At 43.4% G+C, this 12,500-nt stretch overlaps 1 pseudogene; it reads right to left on the bottom strand.

Annotated features, from left to right (window-relative positions):
* LOC123505711 overlaps window positions 1-12,500 on the bottom strand; it is a 19,217-nt pseudogene that overhangs the window by 6,524 nt on the left and 193 nt on the right.

The following is a 12,500-nucleotide window of genomic DNA, read 5'->3' as shown; positions in this document are numbered from 1 at the left end:
CAATGGCATCCGAGTCTGACCTAATTAATCTACCTATCTTCGTGTCATCTGCAAATTTCCTAATATCACTAGTAATTCCAAAATCTAAGTGAAGGAGGAAGAAAAAGAGGAGGAAGAGGACATGATACTACTCGAGGAGTAGGAAGAAGAGGAGGAGGAAGAGGATATGACGCTATTGCAGGAGGAGGAATAGTACAGTGGAACCACGAGCGCTTTGGAGGCCCATGAGTCTCCAAGCGCACGTGTTCGAAACCTGGCCAGGTCTGAGTGTAGGAAGGGCTTCCTTACTCGGGGTAACGGTTTCCTAGCGGGTGGGTTTTCAGATAGGAGGTCCTAAAAAAGATACCTCTTTAGCCCATAAATTCCCGTGAGAAAGCCTACATGATATAAAAAGGAACACAAAGCAAAAAACAGACAGCAAAAGCCCAATTGGGCCTAACGAGGCTGTCTGTGTGCCTGTTCTGTCACTACAGATTCTGCGAGTTAGAGACTGAAGGACACCAAGGTTCAAGGAAGGAAAACAAGAGAGCATAAGAAGAGAGAACATCAAAGATGTGACAGGATAGGTTAAAAGAGATATGCTATTATCTAGTACAGTAAATAAGAAAAAAGAATATATATATATATATATATATATATATATATATATATATATATATATATATATATATATATATATATATATATATATATATATATATATATATATATATATATATATATATATATATATATATATATATATATATATATATATATATATATATATATATATATATATATATATATATATATATATATATATATATATATATATATATATATATATATATATATATATATATATATATATATATATATATATATATATATATATATATATATATATATATATATATATATATATATATATATAGGCACAAAGTACATTATTTGAAGGACTGATGCGAGGTGAGGAGGAAGAGAAGAAAATCATGGCTCTATCTCTGAAGAAAGAGAACATACAACGTTACTGCAGAAGGAAAAAGTGGCAGAAAGAGGAAAAAAAAATAAAAACAGGAAAAGTGAAGAGACTAAGAAGAAGAAGAAGAAGAAAACAGTAAACAACGGCACTAGTGAAGAAGGAGACTCACTGACTGCCACGTTGACCAAAGGCCGCCGCTCCTCCCTTAGCGCCGCCACCCACGCCGCGTCCCTCAAGAACCCCTCCCACACCACCGCAGTCACACCGTTGATCAGGGAGGCGTAGGTGCTGCGAGGAGAGAGAGAGAGAGAGTGTGAGGCATCCATCCTTTCTATTTCTTTAATCTTCCTGTATACTTTTCCTTCACAATTTGTAGTTTCCTCCTTCCTCTTTTTTTTTTTTCTCTTTTCTGCTTGTCTGTTCCACTATGTCGCCTCTCTCTACACCAGCGGTCCACTACACTACAGCACCTTATAGTGTGCCCTTAAACATACCCATTTTCTTCCATACTCATTCATTCCATGCTCTGTTCAATCACTCTGCATGTCACAATTTACACATTTCTTAAAACTATGTCTACTCCCTCCCAGCATCTTTCGCTTTCCTTTATGAACACAACACACACATATTTTTCCTCTTTATTTCTTCTCACACTCACACCTATCAGACATTTACATACACGCACACCAATACTATTAAAGCATGTCATGATGTGAGAAGTTGTATATATTTAACATCAATAACGACCATTGTGATGCTCTTGTCAATAAACTAGAAAGGGACTCGCTCTATCGCTTACCCTTAGGAGAAATCAACTCGCTTAGGTATAATTAGGTTTGGGCTACCGAAGCATTGTGAGGATAACTGCCTGAAACCTCTTAACGGACTACACACGACGGGGATTAGCTACCGTTTGAGCATCATGAAGGGCGGGGATCTTCAAAGGATGGCCAGTTACAACATGAACTCACCCGTGGATTCACAGACTATCATTGTTGTCATTACGTCCTGCAGCTTCTGATTCAATGGTGGACACATAAAAAAGAAAAAAAAATAGAAAAAAGATCTGTTAAAAGCTGATATACTGGGCAGATTTTTTGTCATTTCGGACTGATATATTCGTGGACACATTTGTTATTAATTATTGATGAATTCCAGGAGGTATATAGCAGTTTATGTCCTGACTGCCCTTTTGTTGCATTTGGGGTAAGGATACGTGCATCAGTACCGAAAGACTGAAGGGGATGCATGATATGATGAAAAGCTGCGAACCCCCTGGCCTAAATCACAGCTAAACCAAAGTGATTCTCCAAAACCCACACCTAACCAAACCACAGATCCAAAATGTAGAAAGGCTAAGAACAGTGAACCTAACCTAACCAAAACCTGAAAGTACCAAACCTTAAACCAAACCCAAACCCACTTTATCCTACTCTCGCCAACCTCAGCCCCGCGGCATAGAGAGAGGCCATAAAGAGCCCCGCCACGCCGTAAAGGCTCGAGAGGCGGTCCATCACGTAGAAGGGCACGATCTGGTCCGCCTTCTGGATCGCCTCCGTCGCGATGGGGTCACAGTTGGCGTACACGGCGAAGATTGCCACGCCCATCATGTTGCAGCAGGAAACCACAACGAGGAGGATGGCGAGGTTGAGGTAATGAGCCCTGGAAGATGGTAAGAATCCAGGAACTGAGGACACTTGAGACTTTTATTTTATGTAAGAAGGTAAACCAGCCAAAGGCAACAAAAATAGATTTTAAAGAAAACACACACACACACACACACACACACACACACACACACACACACACACACACACACACACAGGTGCCAGTTGAACAGTCAGAAAGGGACTCCGCGAATGATATAGAAGCCAATATTGTTTTTTTTTTTATTATTATTTTACGTGAAGAACGTATGTGCAGTTAGATGCATGTAGTGTTGCATGAAGGAGGAGAGTTGTGTTTAGAAGGCAGGCTGTGACTGCCCCATTGTGTTGTGAGACACAAAGGGAAAGGTTCAGTGAAGTCACAGCTGACTTTAATGATAAGCTCACAGCACCCTCCCTGAACCAATGATTTTAGACCTCACTGGGAGTAATTATCGTGAAGCTACAATAAACTGTTAGGTCTACACGTGTAGCAAACGTACCGTGCCTACCCATATCCACTTATCCACACCCACTAACTACGTCTAGACCTTTTCTAAAACTCCCTAATGACAGTACCAACCGCCTGATCACGAAGACTGTTCCACTCCTTCACCGCTGCATTCACTGGAGAGCCGTGACATGCTTGGTGATCACACAAATGGACTCAAGAGGGTTACAGCAGTGCAGTGGAACAGTAAGTAGTTCTCAGGTGAGCGGATTCGACACCTGGCCACTGTCTGAGGTTAAGAAAGATATCAACTCCGAAAATGCGCAAGAACAAAAAGATCTCCGTTAGGGTGTGTGTGTTTCACTGTTTGATCTGCTGCAGTCTCTGACGAGACAGCCAGACGTTACCCTACGGAACGAGCTCAGAGCTCATTATTTCCGATCTTGGGATAGGCCTGAGACCAGGCACACACCACACACCGGGACAACAAGGTCACAACTCCTCGATTTACATCCCGTACCTACTCACTGCTAGGTGAACAGCACCTACACGTGAAAGGAGACACACACAAATATCTCCACCCAGCCGAGGAATCGAACCCCGGTCCTCTGGATTGTGAAGCCACTGAGCTACCGTGTGTGTGTGTGTGTGTGTGTGTGTGTGTGTGTGTGTGTGTGTGTGTGTGTGTGCGCGCTTGCGCGTGACTTCATTTTTACGAAAACATATATATTTAGCATTAGCTAGTATCTCTCTCTCTCTCTCTCTCTCTCTCTCTCTCTCTCTCTCTCTCTCTCTCTCTCTCTCTCTCTCTCTCTCTCTCTCTCTCTCTCTCTCTCTCTCTCTCTCTCTCTCTCTCTCTCTCTCTCTCTCTCTCTCTCTCTCTCTCTCTCTCTCTCTCTCTCTCTCTCTCTCTCTCTCTCTCTCTCTCTCTCTCTCTCTCTCTCTCTCTCTCTCTCTCTCTCTCTCTCTCTCTCTCTCTCTCTCTCTCTCTCTCTCTCTCTCTCTCTCTCTCTCTCTCTCTCTCTCTCTCTCTCTCTCTCTCTCTCTCTCTCTCTCTCTCTCTCTCTCTCTCTCTCTCTCTCTCTCTCTCTCTCTCTCTCTCTCTCTCTCTCTCTCTCTCTCTCTCTCTCTCTCTCTCTCTCTCTCTCTCTCTCTCTCTCTCTCTCTCTCTCTCTCTCTCTCTCTCTCTCTCTCTCTCTCTCTCTCTCTCTCTCTCTCTCTCTCTCTCTCTCTCTCTCTCTCTCTCTCTCTCTCTCTCTCTCTCTCTCTCTCTCTCTCTCTCTCTCTCTCTCTCTCTCTCTCTCTCTCTCTCTCTCTCTCTCTCTCTCTCTCTCTCTCTCTCTCTCTCTCTCTCTCTCTCTCTCTCTCTCTCTCTCTCTCTCTCTCTCTCTCTCTCTCTCTCTCTCTCTCTCTCTCTCTCTCTCTCTCTCTCTCTCTCTCTCTCTCTCTCTCTCTCTCTCTCTCTCTCTCTCTCTCTCTCTCTCTCTCTCTCTCTCTCTCTCTCTCTCTCTCTCTCTCTCTCTCTCTCTCTCTCTCTCTCTCTCTCTCTCTCTCTCTCTCTCTCTCTCTCTCTCTCTCTCTCTCTCTCTCTCTCTCTCTCTCTCATACTTTCCATCCGTCCCCAAAAACAACAATTTCAGCCACCAGTCCTTAACGTGCCAGTCCATCAAAAGTATAAAGAAAAACATCAATAAAACAATTAACACTGAACTTAATCTCAAATGTCTCCTAAGAACACACTAAGAGCTAACCTCACTCACCTGACAGCCTTTTTCCACGTGGCCACCGAGCAAATACGCTGCACCTGAGCCTGGGACATCCCAAACATCAGTAGAGGGAGGAAGTATCCCTGCACGGTGACCAGCCACAGGCTGTGGCGCTGCAGGGGATTCGGGTCCACGCTGGAGGAGGAGGAGAATAATGACAGGGGCAGTGTTGGAAGAGACTCGGTAGGAAAAAGGAAGGGACGGTATACTGCGACAACTCTTAAAACCAGGGTTTGTGTGGGGTCAGCGAGGGGAACACCTCTATTCTGATTGGTGAGTGATGACCTGCCACCGTTAGGCCTCGTGTCTCTATGGGGGAAGAAAGCTAGATGCGTTTATATACGTATATATATATATATATATATATATATATATATATATATATATATATATATATATATATATATATATATATATATATATATATATATACACGACCAATTCTTTCAGCAATTGATACTTTGAATTATAATTTGGCGAAGTTGTTTGTCCCAATTTTGTTTCACTTAACCTCTAATGAATATACAATCAGGAATTCTGCTACATTTGTTAAGATCTAATGAAATTCAAGTTACCAGCAACCTTCTATATGACCAGTGTTGATCACGAGCCACTTTCCACTAATACACCGCTAAGAGAAGCTATTAACATCTGCAAAGGGAAATGCAGAGATTCCTCACCCCATAACCTTACTGCTCCACAATTCAAATTGTTATTGTGCTCGGCTTTAAAAGAATCAATATTTATTCTTAATGACAAGTTATATCAACAAGTTGATGGGGTGGCAATGGGGCTCCCTCTTGGTCCTAACTTGGCAAATTGCTTCCTGTGTTTTAATGAAACTATTTGGCGTATAAAGAAATGAAGATGACTGTTTTATGATATCTAAATATGAATCACACAGAAAAGTTTCAGGATTTTCTAAATTTGCAACGTAAGAATATCAACTTTACAATGGAACTAAAGGAAAATAGCTGCCTTCCTTTTCTCTATATACTGACGTATATATTGAGAAAAAAAAAATTACATGCTTTGGACTTCAGTATGCATCCTTTGTTCCCAACATTTATAAAGTGAGCTCAGTTAACCTTTTGTGAATGTAGCTCCTGGATTAATTTTGATCAAGAGATCAATAGGTTAAACAAAAATTTCCATCCAATGGATATCCACCAACATTATTTGAAAAACATGTGAAACAGTTTTTGTGCAAGCAAGCTTAACAGAGACAAGAATATTGATGATAGACCAGTCAGAAACCTCAAATCACTTCCAGGGTCATGTCAGCTATCATGTTAGGAAGGAATTGACTGTTTTGTTACGCACACACTATATAGACTTAATTAACCTTTAGTTTTATTTTTGTGAACACAAATATTAATGAATCTGTGTTTAGATATAAGGACAGGCTACTTGATTCCTTGTGATCAAACACAGTACATTGTTTTCGTTGTCCCAGTTGTAAAACCAGGTGTATCGGCTCAGCTAGTCCAAACTTGAAATTACGCATAAGTGAACACAATCACATCTCTTTTAGAGCCGGCAAACAGATCTCAAATCCTGCTTTTTTTTTTTTTTTTTGTCATAAGAAATCATTCAAGAGAGTTACGTCATATTTTTAGGGAATAGAACTTCAAAATTTTATACAAAGTGAGGACATTATCTCAGTTGAGAATTACTGAATCACTATGCATTTATGAATATAAGCACAATCTTAATAGTCAAGAACCATCCACCCAGCTGACTGTCATTCCTTGGTTTCTTACGTCACATCTCTTTGTTCCTTTCGTTTTAGGTTCCTCTGATTATCTTTTCCTAAACTATTGTTTTTTTACAATTTTCATTACTTTATATTAAATATATATTGATATAAATTATATCAATAATAATAATGATAATAATGATGATAATAATAATAATAATAATAATAATAATAATAATAATAATAATAATAATAATAATAATAATAATAATAATAACAGTAATAATAATAATAGTAATAATAATAATATAGATAAATAAAAGATAATAATAGATAAATAGATAAGTTAGTAGTTTGTTGATGGAGATAGTTCAAATTTTATGGCATCTAATTTATGTTAAATCCTGCAAATTTACAATACCAACAACATACAATTAATCCAGAGACGAGTATTAACAATTAAGAGAAGACTGCAAGGCAAGGCTAATGACAGTGAATATGGTTGCTATGGGGGGAGGGGCAAGCCACACGTACAGAAAGCAGCCCAGCCACTGTGTGGTAATTCAGCACAGAGAGAACGTCCTGCAAGACTGACTGCTAAGGTGAGTGTTTCCAAGCATTTCCACCAATTCATGATTCAAGAATTTACTTTTCGAGCAATTGGTTTCGCCCAATTTACTGTCGAGGAAATCATTTCTGACGTCACACACACCGCGTAGTGGTTAGCACGCTCGGCTCACAACCAAGAAGATCTGGGTTCGAATCCCGGAAAGCGGCAAGGCAAATGGGCAAGCCTCTTAATGTGTAGCCCCTGTTCACCTAGCAGTAAATAGGTACGGGATGTAACTCGAGGGGTTGTGGCCTCGCTTTCCCGGTGTGTGGAGTGTGTTGTGGTCTCAGTCCTATCCGAAGATCGGTCTATGAGCTCTGAGCTCGCTCCGTAATGGGAAAGGCTGGCTGGGTGACCAGTAGACGACCGTGGTGGTGGTGGTGGTGGTGGTGGTGGTGAATTACCTGCACAAACTGGCCTCAAGAGATAAGAACAGAGTCCAGTGGGAGGCAACCTGCAGCTTGAAAAGTCAAGTCACACGAAAGTTAACTGTGGAATCTGTGGGTAACAAGGTGCAGTGATTAGCACCAAACAACACCAAGGCACCTCTCCTGATAACACCTGATAACACCTGATTGTCACCCTATTGTTACCCGCAGCTGATGGTCGCCCACTTCACCAAGATGACAGCTCCTGACCCTATGTGTATGCCTCCGCAAATACCCATTGTTGTCGAGGCCACTCTAGGGAACTAGCAAAGCTCACCCCAAGAAAGCACTTTGACCTGATAGCTGCAGCCCTCCTCACCTGTTCAAGACGTGTGCCACACAATCTATTGAATCTCTCACTAACATCTTTCAGAGACGCTTGTCATCTAAGCAGCGGCCATCTCAGCAGGGAGTGGCAAGAGTCTGCACACTACATGAGTGGAGGTGCAAAGGCGGCTGTGAATACCACCAACACATCTCATTCCTCTGTTGTTGAGAAAGTTTTTGCATCTACATTTACCTCTAAAATTAACAAATTCTTTGACACTCCACGTCCATTCAACAAACTCGCCAGTTTGGCTTCAGACAGGAGAGATTTCCATCAGATCGTCTTCTTCAACCAGTAGACTGGGCTCACTCCCTGGATCGCTATAAGTGCCTTGGACAAGGAGCGGCAACGAGGCGTCATCATCAAGCATGGGGATCTGCAGTGACCTGCTACTTCTCTTCTAAGATTACTTTCACAACGGAACAGTGCGCGCGGTGGTAAGTAGCCACTCTACTGCCTACCATTGCAGGCGTCAGTGAAGGAAGTGTACTCCAGTCTTTATTCTGGAAGGTGTACTTCAGCGACACTGCAGCGGATTCTTGAGGCGAGAGTGCATGCAAACACCAGCATCCTCACATTCACTGCGGGAGGAACAAACATCATCAAACATCATCTGCATCAGCCAGGCACTGCGAAGCATCCCTTTGTGGGACAAGAGGTGGCAAACCTTCATCCTGTAGAAGACTGACTCACTTTATCCTCACTCAGGGAGTCACCACACTGCACAAGGCACAAGTCCACTTCCTGATGGAGTGTGCACCACTTGCTTCACACACTCCTGCTCTCCTTCACACCTCAGCACTGGTCAGGCAAAGCTCGGCAGAGAGCCACACCTGTCATCCAACTTCTCACTTAAGTTATTTATTTTTTTACATCTATTTTTCACGTAAATAATCAACATGGCACCCAAACCAAGACTGCATCACCTTATTGCCGCTTTGTTAACTACGATTCAAGTAAAGAAAGGAAAAACATCAATCACATCACCTTCCCTCCATCCTACTCACTCCCATGTCCCTCCCACTCCCTCCCCCTCTCCACCCACCCAACTACTCACTTCAACAGCTCCACCCTGCCGTGCTGCCTGGCCACCTCCCACACCCTGCCCAGGCCGCCCACCTCCACCACGGCCGTCACCAGGATCACCAACACGCCCGCCACCATCACCATCACCTGCAGCATGTCCGTGTACACCACCGCTCGCACGCCGCCCTAGGGATGAGGTGACGGAGGCGATGAAGGAGGGTGGAGAGACAGTGGTGGTGGTAGTGGTGGTGAGGATGAATGTAATGGTGCATGTAAATGACTGACTGACTGACTGACTGACTGACACTCTCTCTCTCTCTCTCTCTCTCTCTCTCTCTCTCTCTCTCTCTCTCTCTCTCTCTCTCTCTCTCTCTCTCTCTCTCTCTCTCTCTCTCTCTCTCTCTCTCTCTCTCACACACACACACACACACACACACACACACACACAGCTCAGTGGTTAGAGCGCTGGCTTCACAAGCCAGAGGACCGGGGTTCGATTCCCCGGCCGGGTGGAGATATTTGGGTGTATCTCCTTTCACGTGTAGCCCCTGTTCACCTAGCAGTGAGTAGGTACGGGATGTAAATCGAGGAGTTGTGACCTTGTTGTCCCGGTGTGTGGTGTGTGCCTGGTCTCAGGCCTATCCCAAGATCGGAAATAATGAGCTCTGAGCTCGTTCCGTAGGGTAACGTCTGGCTGTCTCGTCAGAGACTGCAGCAGATCAAACAGTGAAACACACACACACACACACACACACACACACACACACACACACACACACAGTGTAAACATAAAAATTCATCTCTGTGTCTCACCCAGGCGGAGTAGATGGTAGAGATCCCACCCATGATGATGATAGACGCCCACACAGGCAGGCCCGTAATTGTCTCGATGGCCAGCGAGGGCGTGTAGGCACAGAGGCCCACGTACAAGAAGTTGCCGAGGAAGATGACGCACACACAGAAGGACCGCAACGCCTTGGACTGAAAGCGGCCCTCGATGTACTGTTTGAGAGATCAAGAAAGGGATAACTTTGAGGGGGTGAGAGATAGGAGAGGGAAATAGTGGTGTTACGGCAGTTATTCAAGGGAAGGGTAAGGAAGAAAGGGTGTTAGGTAGTGTTAGAGTTGATGGTGTTGAAGGCCCTTTAATGGTGTTGAAGGTCCTGGAATGGTGTTGGAGGGTGTTGATAAAGCGAGTTAAGACGTCAGAGATTGTAGAAGATGTGTAAAAGATGGATTCTCTTGGTGAAGAGGGAAAATCCGACTAAGGGCAAGAAAAACGATTAAACAAAAGGGTTCACTTAGGTGCCAGTACCCGAACAGGTCCATATCCATATTCAGTATCCGTTTCATCGCTACCATTGTGTTTCTTTTCCCAAATCTCTTCCTTTCGCCGTTGTTAAGCCGACTGGCACAACGTACACAAGGATTCTTGGTCATGAGGCAGTTCACTATTTTTTTTGCCACATTACGACTATTATCTATCTACCCTAAATGTCATTTACTGCCAACTTCTCTTTTTCTCATGTTTTTCCTTATATATTGTACAAATTTTCTTTCTTACCTTAACCTAAAATTAAAATTGGTCAGGTCTTAGAGAAATCTCTTCCTGAGTACCATCATTCTATTGTTAGTATTTCTTCTCTCATTCTAATCTTAGTGCCACGATGTTTGTTCCGCGGCGACTTCACTCTCCACCATGAACTTCCTGCAGTACACTTTAACACGGCTGGTACACGGTTAGTATATTTCCATGTATACTTTCTTTCTGTGCCGCGAGGACGCGGCAGGTGTGTGGCCGAGAGATGTTAGAGTATGAACTGTACATATTCATTTTCACGTTTCTTCACAGTTGTGAGAACGGGGCTGATGTCAGACGGATGTCCCTATGAGTTCACATTCTTTTTTCCTTCGCATACACTTCCAACAGAGGACCATGCTAAGGTCACCCTCCGCTCTCACAGGCTCAGTGTGGGGATTTTCTAGTAGTTAGATTACATATATGTAATTATACCTAAGTATAATAACATAGACATACGTTTGGTATTAAATGTATGAGTCGGTCACCGTGTCAGTGAGTTAATGCTGACGAAGGTGGACAGGAGAAGCTACCGGAGGAGACTGAGTCTGGCGATCGTACGAGGTGGCCGCATCGCTCCTGCATGACGACTGCCAGAGAGCTCTGGATTTGTGTGTGTGTGTGTGTGTGTGCAGACTGTCTTAGTGGAGTGTAGCTAACTGTACACTTAATAAAGTGATACACCAAACTGTGTTTATGTTAACAGCCCTGGAAAAGCAGAGTGAGAGTGACGGTGAACGCTTCACACTTAAGCCTCAGTGACTGCTCATCTACTCACATAATATTAACCATAACAGCTGAGTGGTGAGTGGTGAGTTGTGAGTGGTGAGTGGCGTAACAGATGGGGGCACTCACCGTCAAGACGCTGGAGATGCGAAGCGGGTACAGCACTTTCAAGTTGACCAAGTGGACAAAGACGAAGCCCAGAGCCAGGCCGAAATGGTTCATCCACAGCTGTGTCCCAAAGGCGTACATCTCTGCCGCGTTGCCTGGAGAGAGAGAGAGAGAGAGAGAGAGAGAGAGAGAGAGAGAGAGAGAGAGAGAGAGAGAGAGAGTAGTATTTCTAGTTTTACTTGTTCCGATTTTTATATTCTACCTTCTTCTCTTCTTAACAATTTAATTCATACCTTAATCGATTTGTTTTTCTATTCCTTCTCCTTTGCTCAGACACTCTTCTACCACCTCCTCCTCCTCCTCCTCCTCCTCCTCTTCCTCTTCCAGCACTTTTATTCTTACTTAATCTCCTTTTCCTTAGTCTCATCCTTCCTCATATATCCATTACTCTTGCTCTTCCTCCTACTCCTCCTCTTCCTGCTTCTCTCCCCATATCCTTGTTCCTTCTTCAGTACTTTTTATATATTCCTCTTCCCTTTCCTCCTCCTCCTGTTTCTATTTGTTTTGTTTTTTATTTCTAATGCTCCCCTTTCCCCTCTTCCTCCTATTCCTGCTTCTCCTTCAGCACTCACTCTACTCCTCCCTCCTACTCTTACTCCTCTTCCTCCTCCTCCTCTTCCTCCCGTCCTCCTCCTCTACCTCTTATTCCTTCTCCTTGTATCTTCATCAATGATACTGCTCCCTCTTTACCTTCCTCTTCTTCCTCATTCATCATCACTCTTCTCTACTACTACTACTACTACTACTACTACTACTACTACTACTACTACTACAACAAATACCACTATCACTACTACTACTACTACTACTACTACTACTACTACTACTACTACTACCACTACTATTACTACTATTGTTACTACTACTGCTGGTACCACCATCACCACCACCACCACCACCACTACTACTGCTACCACTGCACTACTACTACTACTACTACTGCTACTGCTACTGCTGCTGTACCACTATCACCACCACCACACCACCACCACCACTGCCACTACTGCTGCTGCTACTACTGCTACTGCTGCTACTGCTACTACTACTACTACTACTACTACCACTACTACTACTGGAGCACTCACCTAGCAGCGTCACGGCAGACACGG

The sequence above is a fragment of the Portunus trituberculatus genome, chromosome 18 (assembly GCF_017591435.1).
Source record: "Portunus trituberculatus isolate SZX2019 chromosome 18, ASM1759143v1, whole genome shotgun sequence".
Classification (NCBI taxonomy): Eukaryota; Metazoa; Arthropoda; class Malacostraca; order Decapoda; family Portunidae; genus Portunus; species Portunus trituberculatus.
This window is presented reverse-complemented; position numbering and strand designations above follow the sequence as displayed.